This window comes from Ceratotherium simum, chromosome 27 (assembly GCF_057802395.1).
Source record: "Ceratotherium simum simum isolate JZ-2026a chromosome 27, ASM5780239v1, whole genome shotgun sequence".
Lineage (NCBI taxonomy): Eukaryota > Metazoa > Chordata > Mammalia > Perissodactyla > Rhinocerotidae > Ceratotherium > Ceratotherium simum.
Window position 1 is genome coordinate 18,495,977 of NC_141926.1, and position 14,562 is coordinate 18,510,538.

General features: G+C 37.9%; 1 long non-coding RNA gene across 2 annotated transcripts in view; it reads right to left on the reverse strand.

Annotated features, from left to right (window-relative positions):
- Positions 1–1,010: 1,010 nt before the first annotated feature.
- LOC147913437 (uncharacterized) overlaps positions 1,011–14,562 on the reverse strand; it is a 72,679-nt gene continuing 59,127 nt past the window's right edge. The window contains exons 2-3 of one of the 2 annotated variants that reach the window (XR_015548720.1): positions 7,386–7,450; positions 1,011–1,648 (exon numbers count right to left, since the gene is read on the reverse strand). This is a non-coding gene — a long non-coding RNA (uncharacterized LOC147913437). Of the gene's footprint in view, positions 1,649–3,209; positions 3,670–7,385; positions 7,451–14,562 lie in introns of those variants that run through there. The other variant, XR_015548721.1, reaches the window with a different exon arrangement.

The following is a 14,562-nucleotide window of genomic DNA, read 5'->3' on the forward strand; positions in this document are numbered from 1 at the left end:
CAAACTAGGTTATTAGAGGGAATGCTGTGAAAGATGAAGGCAGCAAAATGTTGTGAAAGATGAAGGCAGTTCTGTACGTGGAGAACTTCATCAGATGTTCAGATGTATTTTGGTTTTTTTTTTTTTTCTTCTTTTTTTTTTTTTGGTGAGGAAGATCAGCCCTGAGCTAACATCTGACGCCAACCCTCCTCTTTTTTGCTGAAGAAGATTGGCCCTGGGCTAACATATGTGCCCATCTTCCTCTACTTTATATGGGACCCTGCCACAGCATGGCCTGATCAGCAGTGATCTGAACCTTTGAACCCCGGGCCGCCAAAGCGGAGCGCACTCACTTAACCACTGTGCCACCAGGCAGGCCCCAGGGCTATTTTCTGTCTTCTCTTTTTTCGCTTGGAGTGGAAAATTCATTTCAAAGCATGATCAGAAGTGAAATTAATTAGTGGTGGAGTGATCTAGAGTCAAGTGATTCATGTTACATATTAACATGGATGAAATGCAACCATTAGGAAAAAAAAGAAAAGTTACATTATTTTTTATGTCACCAAATAACATATTCACTAAAAGGCTGCTCCTCCTTCAAAGTACGTCTTTTCCAGTATGGTGTTTCCTCAAAAAACTAAACGTAGAATTGCCATATGATCCAGCAATTCCACTCCTGGATGTATACCCAAAAGAATAGAAAGCAGGGACTTGAGCAGATATTTGTACATCAATAGTCACAACAGCATTATTCACAATGCCAAAAGGTGCGAACAACCCAAATGTCCATTGATGGGTCAATGAATAAGCAAAAAGTAGTATGTACGTATGATGGAATATTGTTCAACCACAAAAAGGTATGGAATTCTAATATATGCTATAACATGGATGAACCTCAAAGACATTATGCCAAGTGAAATAAACCAAATACAAAATGTCAAATTTTGTATGAGTCCACTTATATAAGGTACTTAGAATAGTCAATTTCATAGAAATGGAAAGTAGAATGGTGGCTGCTAAGGTCTAGGAGATGGAGAGAATGGGAAGTTATTGTTTAAAGGGTATACAGTTTCTGTTTGAGAGGATGAAAAAGTTCTGGAGATGGATGGTTGCACAACAATGGGAATGTACTTAATGCCACTGAACTATATACTTAAAGTGGTTAAAACTATAAATTTTGTATTGTGTATTTTACCATAATAAAAAAAGTATCTCTCTTCTGGGCAGGCAAGTGACCCTGCAAAGGGGGCTGAGTAAAATCAGTAACTATCAGAGTTTGGCAAACATGTCCTGAATTTAAGAGGAGAATGATGATTAGACTAGGACAAATATTGGAAGGAGATAAAGAAATCTGCTGAATGTGAACTTGAGGGTCTCAAGACAATGATAGTGTCTGTATCCTGAGCCAGTAAGAAGTGGATAAGCCAAAGTACACATTGTAGTGAGTAGCATAAGCCCCTCAGAGGATACACCCACACACAAAAACACACACAAGAATTTTCCATCTAAATATTTATTCATGAATAATAGTGGCGACTGCAAACAATCTTTCTGAATTTGCTTTTGAAATGTCCATATGATTATGGTCCAAAAACATTTATTGAGCTCCAAATGAATCCAGAAGAACATGGGCTATATGAGTTTCCCATTTGTCATCATTTCTCATTTCCTATGGAAAAATTTCATATATTATAGTCATTTCCCAATACTTGTTTACTAGAGGGGTTTTAATTCATTAGAAATCTTCAAAATGCAAATTTTCAGAAACACTTGATATAGCAAGACATTTTGGCTGTCTATTGCTACCATCTAAAAATGTAGCGACTTAAAACAACAATGATTTGCTTAGCTCACAAATCTGCAGTTTGAGCATTGCTTCATAGAACAGGCTCATCTCTGCTCTCTGAGGCATCAGCTGGAACAACTCAACTCAGAACCTGAGAAGCCACTTCCAAAATGGCTCACCTATATGACTGGGAAGTTGATGCCGGCTATCAGCTGGGAGCTCATCTGAGGCTGTGGGTTATTTCTCTCCTCATGGCCCTCTCTAGTTGGGCCTTTCTCTAAGCTGCTTGGGCTTCCTCACAACATGGTAGTTGGACTCCAAAAGCAATAGTCCCAAGAGAATGTCTTTCATGACGTAGCCTTGGAAGTCATATTGAGTCACTTCTGCCATGGTCATAGGTTCACCTAGATCAGATTCAAAGGAAGGGAAGGGACATAGAACCCCCACCTCTCAGTGGGACGATTGTCAACATCACATTGTAAGCAAAGCATGTGAAATAGAAGATATTGTGCAGTCATTTTGGGAAAATACAATCTACCACCCTAGAAATTATAAAGGAGACATATAGCTAAATACAAATTTTAAGAGTTTAGTCAAGTTTATTTAAATTTAGAATGAATATCATTCTTAAATACTTGGGATCTGCTAAAAGTGATATCATAATATTAAGTTTACTTTTGGCACCTTATCAATTTATCAGTTTCTCCTTCTACTCCACCCAGTCCCCTTCAGGCCTCAAATCTTCTAAATGTCAATTCTAGAAACTTTATTATATCTGACCCTGAAGGTGGTCTTCTGATAATCATGGCTGATAGTGTTATGTTATTCTTCTCTCATCTTTATTTTCTTGATACTTATCTTGAAACTCTTCTTAATTCTATCAAATAATTGTTAATAATAAATTAATATCTGTTTAGAACACTGGAAAGCTTACTATATATATCTTTTAAGGGATGAATCTTAAAAGAAGATAAAGTTATGATTCCTATACAAATATAAAGATTTTATTTAACTCATTAATCAATGAGGGAATGAATGAGATGTTATAACAGATTCAAAGAACTCAAAGGATCACACATTTATGGTAGAAATGCTGAAATGAATTTACAAATGGATGCAAAACTAGCAACACTGCTCAGTATCCATAGGGTGATCATCAATTGCAATCCAAGGGCCACAATTTGCATTTTCATGAAGAGGAACTATTTCCATTTCTATCAGTTTCTACAAGTTAACTTCTGTCTCTGTGGAGTGGTAAAAGAGCCCAATCAAAGACAAAGGCACACCGCTGTAGGATCATACAATCTCCAAAGGCTTTTGCATTTCATTGAAAGGATACTCAATAATCTCTTCTACACATTTTAAAATCTTCCTCAAGTCTTAAAGTAACATCATTATTGACCTAACCAATCAGGGTCTATTAGTTTTCTAATATTTTGGTGGTTAAAATAGCAAAACTACAAAATCAAATAGAAGCAGTAGAAGGAAAAGGCAACAAGATGTAAATTGGCTGATGGTTTATTTCTGGGTCCTTTTCATCTCAACTTCCTCATTCATGTGTAGATTGACTGGCCTGACATATACATTGTTTTCCACCAAGACAGTACTCTAGAAAATGCATTCCCACTACAGCACAGTCCAACGTACACAGTGAGAAGATAATTCCAACAGATGAACTCCCAGATGATTATTAGGCCTTATAGATGACCATATTTCCATCCATGCCCAGAAACAAACAGGAGACCATTGTGGAACTCCCAAGTCAGCTGTTCAGGACTTAAGATGAGCTCCTCTGCAGAAACCAAGTCCTACATAAACAGGACTTCTGGGTGGTCATCCTGGCAGTGTGAAGTATGATTCATTGAAGTGGAGAGTATTAGAGATGACAGAGGCACAGATGACCCCTACAAGGTTCAAATTAGAGAGAATCCAGGAGCAGTAATGAATCCAAAGAGAAACTGAAGCTGAATATTATTTTGTCCAAAGGTAAACTCCTCTCTCAGCAGGGAACACAGCCCATCAACAAACATCTCTTCATTTTATTGGGCTTGACACCAAACCAGATTTCCTCATTCAAATCTCAGACTCCATGGCCAGAATTAACATGCAGTGTTTGTCTTATTTATTTCTGACTCTTTCACTGGGAGCTAAAATACGTATTTGGATTACATTACCCATGATAATGAGAGTTCTGGCGATGAAAACATGATCACATTCAGTTGCCAAGCTCATCACATACAATTTTGCAAGTCATGCATAAAAATTTGCTTAATGTATTGGTGTTTGTGTCTTTCTTTACATGGTTCCTTTTTAAAAAGAATTTCTTTTTATCCTCATAATAAGCCCTAAGATAATTAAAGCAAACACTATCATCACATATAATAGAAAATGAAACTGAGTCATAGCAACTTTAAATTTATTTTTCTTATCATACAAGATTGTGGTGATGAATATTCGCACAAAAATCATATGCTCACACCACAGGGACTAGAAATAAACATTCAGACATCAAACCTTGTGCTCAATTTATATGAACAAAATGTGACAAGTTTAGATCACAGCTGGGGAGAAGACAGTGTCCACAGATGTTTGCAACACAAATTTCAAGCTCTTGCAATGGTTTGAGTTTGGTGTGTTTTTTTTGGTGTGGAGTTTGGGAGTTTCAATGAAAGTGGTTTTGACCTTGGTCATAAAGGTAAGTGGAGATGAGAGGTAATTTCTACAGCATAAAATAGCGATGATGAATTTGTGACTTCCTACCATACTTTGCCTTTTAAAGAGCCTATAAATAGAAGAGCAGTCTGTGAGTATCTGAAGAATGTATGTGAAGAATGTATGTGAAGGAAATACTTTTATCCTAAATATTTGCCATAGAAAATTTCTTATGACCTTCTAAGTAAAGCACCATTATTAGAGGCTATTAACTCAAGATAAAAACTACTGAATCTAATAAATATCTCTTGTTGACCTATCTCAGATCTTGTCATGATAGGGTGCACGCACAGGAAAAAATCAAGTATCTTCATTATTCACCTGCTACATCATTGGCTGAGCAAGTGCCTTTCAGCACCTTGGATGATTGAACAGGTCAAAGAAATGCCACAACTTCTATGTGTATTTTTAACTTCAGTCTAACAAATGAAAGTGTTTAAAAATAAGTTTTTTTCCAAATTAAAAAAATTGCATTTAATATCTAACACATTCAGCAAAAAAATTGTGAATATAAAGTTGGTTTTCGTTTGTTTCTTTGTTAAACTATGTGGACTTTCCAACAGGGCCATAGGTATCTATGCTCAGACCCTAAATGGCTATGGCTAGAACGACATTGCCCTTATAACAAAGTTAATGACAAATTTCAGGCACTTTTTCATCACTTAAAAAAACAAACCACTGTAATTTTCCTCTCTGTTTTAAAATCTGGAGATTAATGAATCTTTCATAAATAGATTTGGACAGGAAAAACCCATGAAGAGGGCATCATTTAGGTAAGTTCAAGAAAGCTTTGTTTCCGGTGTAGATGATGGATTTTTCCATCCTATTTTGACTGTGTCAAAACTAAATATTAAAAAAAAATTGAAAGAAGCTTGTAGTCAAAAGAAGGAATTTTAACCAAGCTGCATTAGAATTCTGCCGCAGTTGTACAAAGTAAGAATATTCTCTACTACCAAATCAGGAACTGATGATCTATCCAAATGCATAAAAGCCCTTTGATGATGAAAGCAACTCTCAGGACAATTTGATTCCTTTTTTTCCAAAGGGAGCCTCCACCCTAAATTTCCAACCATAATACTTAATTTGGCAAGGAGACAGTAGCATAAAAATGCATTTTGTTCATGAATTATATTTTTTCCTGTTCTTCATGACATTTATGCATGCCAAATATAAATGACCGCACATGGATTAAGTAACAAAGGTGTCTTTCCTTTCCAGTAGCACACATTTTATTAATAAGGGTTTGACCCCATCGTCATAGTAAAGAATAAAAATTTAAACTGGCTTCTGGAAATAAATAGCGTAGCCCATCTGAGGCGAATTATCGATTGCAAAGTTCCAGTTTCTCTTAGCATCTCAGGAGGTTACTTGCCAAAAAAGAAAAGTCATTTCGTGGAAGAAATAATTTATCTCAGGTGGAAAAGGAGAAAAGGTGTGGCTCTCGACCTAGCAAGTTCTCCAACCAAGACTTGGGAACTCAGTTAGTGAATGGATCCCAAAAGTCCAACACTGAAATCGAATGGTAAGTTCTGGAGCCACTGTCTTATGCTATTTCTATTTCAAGCCTCTTCTGATTTTAAAAGGGCTATTTAAAAGGTGTTACCACAAAATCCATGCCCTCACAAAACTCAACATTGGCACATTTTTTCCCAGTTCACGTACATTTTTCTGATCTTTCTGGAGGCAATCACACACAGAAACGAGACACTCAGCTTGTTCAGGAGTATTTATTAGTATGGTAAATTAAAAAAATATCATCTCCTTTGTTCTCATTCTAAACATACATTCTTCCCAAGTAGCTTTCCTTGAGCCAGGAAAGCTGAAAATCCGGTTTACACATGGAGACGGGTGCTTTCTGAATATTGTATTCTTACTGCCATTATGCCACTTGTATTCAGTTTGCTCCCTACATGTATTTTTAACTTCAGTTTAGAGTCTCATATCTGGATTTAATGAGCTCTAAGGTATTCTTTTTCAGCCTGACCTTCACCAGCTGTATTGTAGTTGTGTTATTAGTGGCATTAGGTATGTGATGCTCTGGCTTCTACTTCCATTTCTTTCTCATCTCTGAACTCCAAGCTTTAGTTTTTCAACACTACCAAATATTTCCCCACCCCAAGCAGAATTTCATCTGGGATTTCAAATCCAGATTTTGGGATACGAAGAGAAATAAGGATGTAGTTTCTCTTTATTACGAATATCCCCTAGTGAGAGCTCCTGGGACTGGCTTGAAGGAGGTTTTCAAAAATGAAGATAGTCATCAAATTTCTTCTCCATGCAGAGAGGCATAAAGAGATCTGAAACAGTAACTGTGATTTTCTATGTAAGTGAACATTTTGTGACCTGTTGAGCTCATAGTTTCAAGAGTATAAGTATAATGATTTGGCATAAGAGGTAGAGAGCTTAAAAGGAAATGTGTGTGGAACCTGGAATTTGAATAGTAAAATTCTTCTGACAACCTGAAATATGGTTAGGCTTGGATGGCTGTGGACAATGGAGTTAAGATGAAGAAAGATATACTACACTTGGCATTTATTGTCTTTGTAATAAATGCTAATAATTCCAGCTTGGCAGTCTAAACTGAATTTGCTCCTTGAATCGGATGAATCAGAGGGTGCCCAGGATCTGTGGGAAGTTTGCATGAAGCTTCTGAGAGCTCCCTAAGATGAAAAATACCCACAGAGAAAAGTTAAGGCATATGAAGTTGGTCTAAGAAAATTGTCCTGAGAATTAAAGACAGGGTCAATTTGAATATGGCAGGCTCTCTGCCACTTGTGTGCTCCCACAGCCAAGACTTATGCAATTTTACTTGAGCTCTATGGAGTGGACCAAACTAGAAACAGAAAGAACTTTTCCAACCAAACCTCTGCAAGGAATTGAGAGCAAAATGGAGGATGACATGACTCACGGAACTCAAAGGTGAGGAGAGGGATCTTCATCACTTCTGAGATATATGTCTTCACCACATGAAGTCTAGAAGAAAACAGTCACCATTAGCTGGATTATGGGTTTGGATGCTGTGGGACAGCTTCTGCATAGCAGCTGCACATGACAATCTTGCCAATGACAACAGTGATAAGAAACGGTAGGATATAGTGGCATTGACACTGGTTTGTGGTACTTTTAGAAACATCAGACATCTCAATCCCTGATTCCTATGTGAAGCCAGAGCAGAAAAAGAGAAAAATGGATACGCATGGTCTATTTTAGAGCTGAGTTTGTGCATACTCACAAGACATCCTCTGGAGACTTCCAGAAATATTTAGGAGGGACGATGAAGGTTCCTGTAGGTCTAGAATAGCATGTGGGGCAGAATTCAGAGAAACACTCAGGGAAACTTATTATGACTCATATTTTTGCCCTAAAACCTGTGTGGTCTGAAGGAAAACATGTTATATTCATAAACAGCTGCCTATTGTTGGTCAGAGGCATATGTGGCAGATATTGTGAGCTGGCTCGTTCAAATCCTGTTCCAAACCCCTTCATTCCTGCTTACTAAAATTTAAGATAAAATTCTCATTCCCACTTGCTGCTAGGGGGTGACAGTGTAACATGGTTTTGGCCAATGAGACTCACAGAATTCTTCTCAAATCAGAACAGCAAAACATTGTGAGAAGAAAGCTTTGGCCCTTTGCACTTGCCCTCTTCTTTCTCTCTGGAATGAGGATATGATGACTGGAGTTGTGAAAGTCATTTTGTGACCATGAGGTCAAATGCAGTACAAGACAACTGAAGGAGCCTGGTTCCTCGATGGCATGTTGACATCTGCAAAAGCACTGGGCTGTCAGTTTCTGGACTTTTTGGCATATGAAAATATCATTTACTTATTTAAGCCACTATTTGTTGCGTTTTCTGTTCACATGTAGCCTATTGGCTTCCAAATTGATATATTTGGAACATATTCTACTATTCTAAATAAGCTGCTCCAAGCTCCTTGACTGACACAAATCTAAATTTATTGTTTTCCAATTAGTCACAGAATGACATAAAAAAGACATTTTTTCTATCATCCTGTTGGTACAGAACAAAGATCAAATACTCGTTAATTACTCGGGATCCCTTGAAGGGAAAATGTTTATTTAAAAGACAGAATACCATATTTGCATTTATTGCCTTTTATTTCTTTTCATTTTTACAGCAGGGCAATAGAAATGGAGATAAAAATATCCTAATGTATTAGTTGGTTGGCCTTGATACACGTTAAGTTTCATCCTTTATCTAAGTTATGAACAAGAATAAGAATCAAAATTCCATGGCTTTAGTGATATTAAATTAGAAATCCCAAAAAATAAATATTTTAATACCCCAATTGTCAGTTCACATTTGCCAGTAACTTTGTACTTTCACATTTCACTAGACTATATTGATAATCTTAGTTGTTTATTCACACGTACACAGGAAAATATGTAGATATCTGTGTAAACCTTCCTGGAAAACAAGCATAGAGAAAAGTTGTGAGCTAAATTTGGGGCCAATGGTCTGCAATTTGGCAAATAAGCCACATCCAAGCTTGAGCTGAAGTTTTTGCAAGTTACATAATTATCTCCAATAGGAAGGATTTTGCTTTTAGTTTTAGCCCCGCCCCCTCCCTAGGCCTAATGTGTATAAATGGGGGCAGCAGTTTTCAGTCATGTGTGTTATGTAGAGAAAATAAAATTGATTGCAGTTTTATTTTTTAATTTCAGTAAAGCCATTAAATACCCATTCAGTGGAGATAAAAGCAAGAGAGAGGTGAAAGGAAAGGGCAGAGCACATCCAAGAATCAGTGAGCCCGACTCTTCAGTGGAAAGAGTGTCTGCACCTTGTATGCTGTACACACTCTGATTAGGATAATATGAACCAGATGGCCGCTCCAAGAAGATTCCTTTCATGAGGAAAGTTCTGGGTGGGGTGGATTATTGTGATCAATGGAATAAACTGCAGCTGGATGAACTCTGAGTTACCTTTGAGAATTGCTAAATTAATGATGATTACATAGATTCTGACAAATTTCCCGGGAATTTTTAAGATGGCTGGTAAAAAAAAAATGTGTTTAGGGATTAGAGCTTTTCATACCAAGGAAAAGCAGCCTCTAAGAGACCGATGGACCTCCAGGAGGATTTGAGATCGCAGAGTTTGAGGGCCGTGCTGATTTTTAGCAAGGAAGCCTCAATACAGATGTTGCAGATTTTTTACAGCTGGTGCTGATCCTAACTGGTTGAGGTACATCCTGTACCAGTTGATAAATATTATGAATATCACCCCTGCCTTTTGGCGGGAGTTGTTGGAATTGATTAGATTCCCTTGGCAAACCAAAGGTGGGTCGAGTCAATAGACGAAAGATATCTAGGATGGAAAGGGAATGGAAATGAGCTTCATCCATCAGATATTCATGGAGCACTCATTGTGGTAGGTGCCACGTATTTGGTCAATAATACTTCTTTTTGTTTCACCCAAGAGCATAGGCTCTCTAGTCCAGAATCATTCAGGTGCACTCTGAAATTGTTTCGCTGAGTGAATCCGAATCAGTTCATTCATTTAGTATTTACGTATTGAGCCCTTCCTACCTGTCTGATATTTCACCAGGAACTAGAGTTGAATGAATTAGGTTGGCCATGACTGGGTACATTAATTCTTTTAAACTATTACATTTTAGAATACCTAGTAGTAATTTGCTTAACTAAACAGATATCTTAAGTGTGTGTCCCAGGAGCTTAGCTTCCTACCAGAAGGAACGAAGCCAAGAAGTTATAGGCACCACCTCCCACCCAAAAGTCTGTGAAGAGAATTTTGGGTAGCATCAAAAGTCTACAGGGCCACTCTTGATTTGGTCATTTTGGAGAAAAAGTACAGTAGACGCCATATGTGATATAAAGGAAAAGAATGGATTCTAACCATCAGGAGAAAAAAAAATCTCAGAAACTATATCTACAGATGAAAAAAAATATTTAGCCAGAATGTATCCCTCCAAAAGTCATTATTCTCCTTGGCATTTATGTTTTTTTCCTTATGAGATATTCTTTGTTAAGTTGGGGGAAGATATTTGTGGGAAAGTGTGAAACAGTGAGATAAGGCAAGGCGGGGAAAGAAATGACAAGGATGCCACGCAATAATACAAAAGCAACTTCTAGAATACATTCACAGGTGAATGAAGGCAGGTGCACAATACTTTCTGCTGCTGCACCTGACTGCACCTTGTCAAATTAAGAAATGTTCATTGGCTTCAGAAGAAAACAAAAAGTTTCCCCTGATTCACAAAGCAACTAGGGAGCAGGTTATGCTAAAGCCAAAGGGAGAAGAAGGAAGAGAAGGATAAGGAGGGAAGACAAGAATAAAGGAAGAAGTAGGAGAGGTGAGGCAGAGCTTAGGGATAGGTTTCTTAATTGTGTTATTATTAATATAATTGTTGAGTTTTACAAATATTCTGAGAAATTTCTTGAATTCCAGAATTAAGGTGGTGCTATGCCAAATAGAGAAACTCTATAAGATATTCTTCAGTTGGGCATATTTGTTGGATTCAAATATAAATAACAATGTTAATAAAACCAAATTACTTTGCCAATTATATATTATGTGATATTTCATTTCTACAAAGAAATGATATTCCCTCAAGAAGAATTAATGGTTGCATACTCACAATCTCTAGCCTAGTTTGCCACAAAAACATGCCTTCAGTCCATAGGGATCTGCGATGGGGTCTTCACGATACCAAGACCTGGCTGATTTGTAATTGATTAAATATTTCAGTTTTCATTTTAATGGTTAGCATGTTAAGTATGGTCTAATTTGAAAACACAAAGGTACCTGAGAGATTAAAATCTATGGAATATTCACCAAAGATAAACCACCACATGGTTCTGACTCTCAATCTATCATGCATTCAATGTTAACCAGATAAATTCCTATCAGAAATATTATTACTTTAGAAAATTCAGTTGATGAGTAAATATTGATGAGTGAATAAAATGAAATAGCAAAGCTTATGAAGTGGATTATCTCAAGCAGATTATCAAAAACATGCTTGAGAGGCTGGCCCGGTGGCATAGTGGTTGACTTCAAGCGCTCTGCTTTGGTGGCCAGGGTTCGCACGTTTGGGTCCTGGGCATCAAGCCATGCTGTGGCAGTGTCCCACATACAAAGTGGAGGAAGACGGGCACGGGTGTTAGCTCAGGGACAATCTTCCTCACCAAAAAAAACAAACAGACAAACAAATAAACATGTTTGAGATCCTGGTGAAATTGTCATAAAACCAGTTTCTATGATTCCATGATACTAACTGCCTGGTTAGAGAGAGAGCCAAAAAACAAAAGAAAAACAAAACAAAACAAAAACACACACTCTTTAAGGTATTCATCCAGCTACTTAGAAATGTAAATGTGGTGAAGATGTCTAAAAATGTCACTTGAAATATAATCCTTTTTCTTACCCACTTAAATAAGCCCAAAGCCCTACTTACGAATTTGCAAATATTGATATTTCCACTCATTTACTACTGGCAACAAGGGTCACAAATAATAAAGACCATCTAGTTCAGTGTAAGTCTCTTCTCATGTAACTTTTTTACACACTTATGGCCCAAGGATACATTCATTAGCTTGATTTAAGCAAGTCTTTAGCTTCCTAGATTTAGCTAAACAGCACGAAATCTGCAGCACACACCCAGCAAATGAAGACAGATGTGAGGGAAGGAAAAGCCCTTTCATGGTTCTCATAAAAGCTCTCAAGTTGCAGGCTGATGGTATTTTCTCCTTAAAAGGTATCAGAAGTTACAATTACAAAAGTTTGCAGAGTGGGAAGTTGCATAATTCTCCCTACTAGCGCCCATAAAAAACTCCCATCGTTTTCTCTCCCTTTTGATCATCTCTAGTTTGCCAATGCATTCAGTTTCAACTTAGTTTTTTTCTTTTACTATTTCAAATCAGGAATTGAACATGTAGGAAAAAATATTGTAAAATCTGGAGCTATAATTTTTTTTTTAACTTTGTCACTTGGATGGAACATGTGAATGGTAACAAATCACTGGAGATTTCCAATATGTCCTGAGGCTGTGGTGAGCAGGACACCAAGTTAATCATGTAACTGCTTTTAATTTGAGAATATTTCATACTTGTTTCACAGTAGTTTTCTCCTAAAGTCTCTCTCTGGCTCTTAGCAGATGTTGTGGTGCTTGAAACTTGCCCGAGTGCAGTCCAGGGCTGTCATGAGAAGGCCGCTAATGAGAAAATAGAATTTGAACAGAGCGTGGGACCCTGACCTGGTTGTGTACTTATCTGGCCATTTGCACAGATCCATTTTCTATGGATTACAAAACGAGATGATGTTGAGTAAACTCCCGAATTAGTATTTTCTTTCTCAGTCTTCTGGAAACTTTCCAGATGGATTAAAGTGAAAGTAACATCGTGTATGATCATGTGATCCTGGAGACAGAGGAAGAGAGTAAGGAGAGATCATATAGTGGATCTAGAGTCCTTTATAAAAATAAGTTCATTCAATATGGACACTCAATTCCTAATAAAAAAAATACAGGATATAACTCATCTTTTATTTTCATAATCCCCAAATAATGTAAAATCATGGCTAATCTACAAATCGATTGTACTCATTCTCTTCAACTAGGTCACTTAGAAACCAAGCTCTAGGTTGACAATTAATGGTCATCTCTTTTCCCTGTGTTCCTTCTATCTGTTCCTGATACCACGAGCCCAGTTAAATAAGATGGAATTTAAGTCATAAAATGAAGAGACAAAGACATAGCTTGTGTTCATGTCACGTTCAGGGAATGCAAGTAGATGGGGTTGGGTCAAAGGGGAGGAAAGTGATGAGCAATGGAGTAAAGCTTGAGACAGGAAGGAGAGACAAAGGAACTCTTTTAAGTGAAGCAACAAAAAATATACATCAAAGCCGTACATTGGCTCAGCTCACACCCTGTGTACAATGCATATGAGAGTATGTACCTACATATCCCCGTGCAGGTCATCACCCACCCACTGCCCACTTTTAGACTTCCACAGGGTGAGCTATGCAGGAGCCTGGGAGAGGCTCCTACAGGGCAGTCAGGACCCTTTAGCTCTGAGGTTTTTTGGGGAAAGGGCTGCCTGGAGCACCTTCCATACAAGACAACTGAAATTTCCAGAAAGGGGACTGCATGTTCTATCTTCATGCTTTTCTCAGAAACAGAGAGAAGAAGGGAGGAATAAACAGCTAAGGCAGTGGGTCTGGAGAGTCTGGATTGGAGGCATTCCTAAATGTGAGCACAGAACAAACCACCCACAGGTGGCCTTGACCTATAGGAAGCAAGCATATTTTCTGAAGGAAGTAATACTTGTTTCTAATGTGCAGCTTTGAAAAGGGAGCAGTAGAAGGGAGTGGCTCTTTATTTAATCTATGTGAAAGGATATAATTTCATTTACTTCTCTCTTCAGTTGATTTTTTTTTTTAATGTGGGAAGCATAGGTCCTTGTTTCAAATACAGTCTTCATCCCATCCCTTTTCTGATACTTTCTTGTCACACATGATTTATAATATAAAACTAAATGTAGGGGCCGGCTCCATGGCTTAGTGATTAAGTGCGCGCGCTCCGCTACTGGCAGCCCGGGTTCAGATCCCGGGCACGCACCGACACACCGCTTCTCTGGCCATGCTGAGGCCGCGTCCCACATACAGAAACTAGAAGGATGTGCAACTATGACATACAACTATCTACTGGGGCTTTGGGGAAAAATAGGAGGAGGATTGGCAATAGATGTTAGATCAGGGCCAGTCTTCCTCAGCAAAAAGAGGAGGATTGGCATGGATGTTAGCTCAGGGCTGATCTTCCTCACACACACACAAAAAAACTAAATGTAGATAACTGACGGAGTAAGACTATCAAAAGGGCAATTTTCCAGGGTCAGAAAAGCCAAGGAACCTCCAGAGCTCGTCCTTGAGTTCCTCTCTACCTATCTCTGAGTCTTCCTTTGTCACATGGTACATGGTTAAGCAGAGGTAGATGCACTCATTAACAACCTGAGAACCAAGTGGACAGAAGGAATTCATCATGACAGCAAGCGAGTGTGATGTTGTGACAGTAACTCAAGAAGTGAACCCAAGTAATTGAGAGCATCATT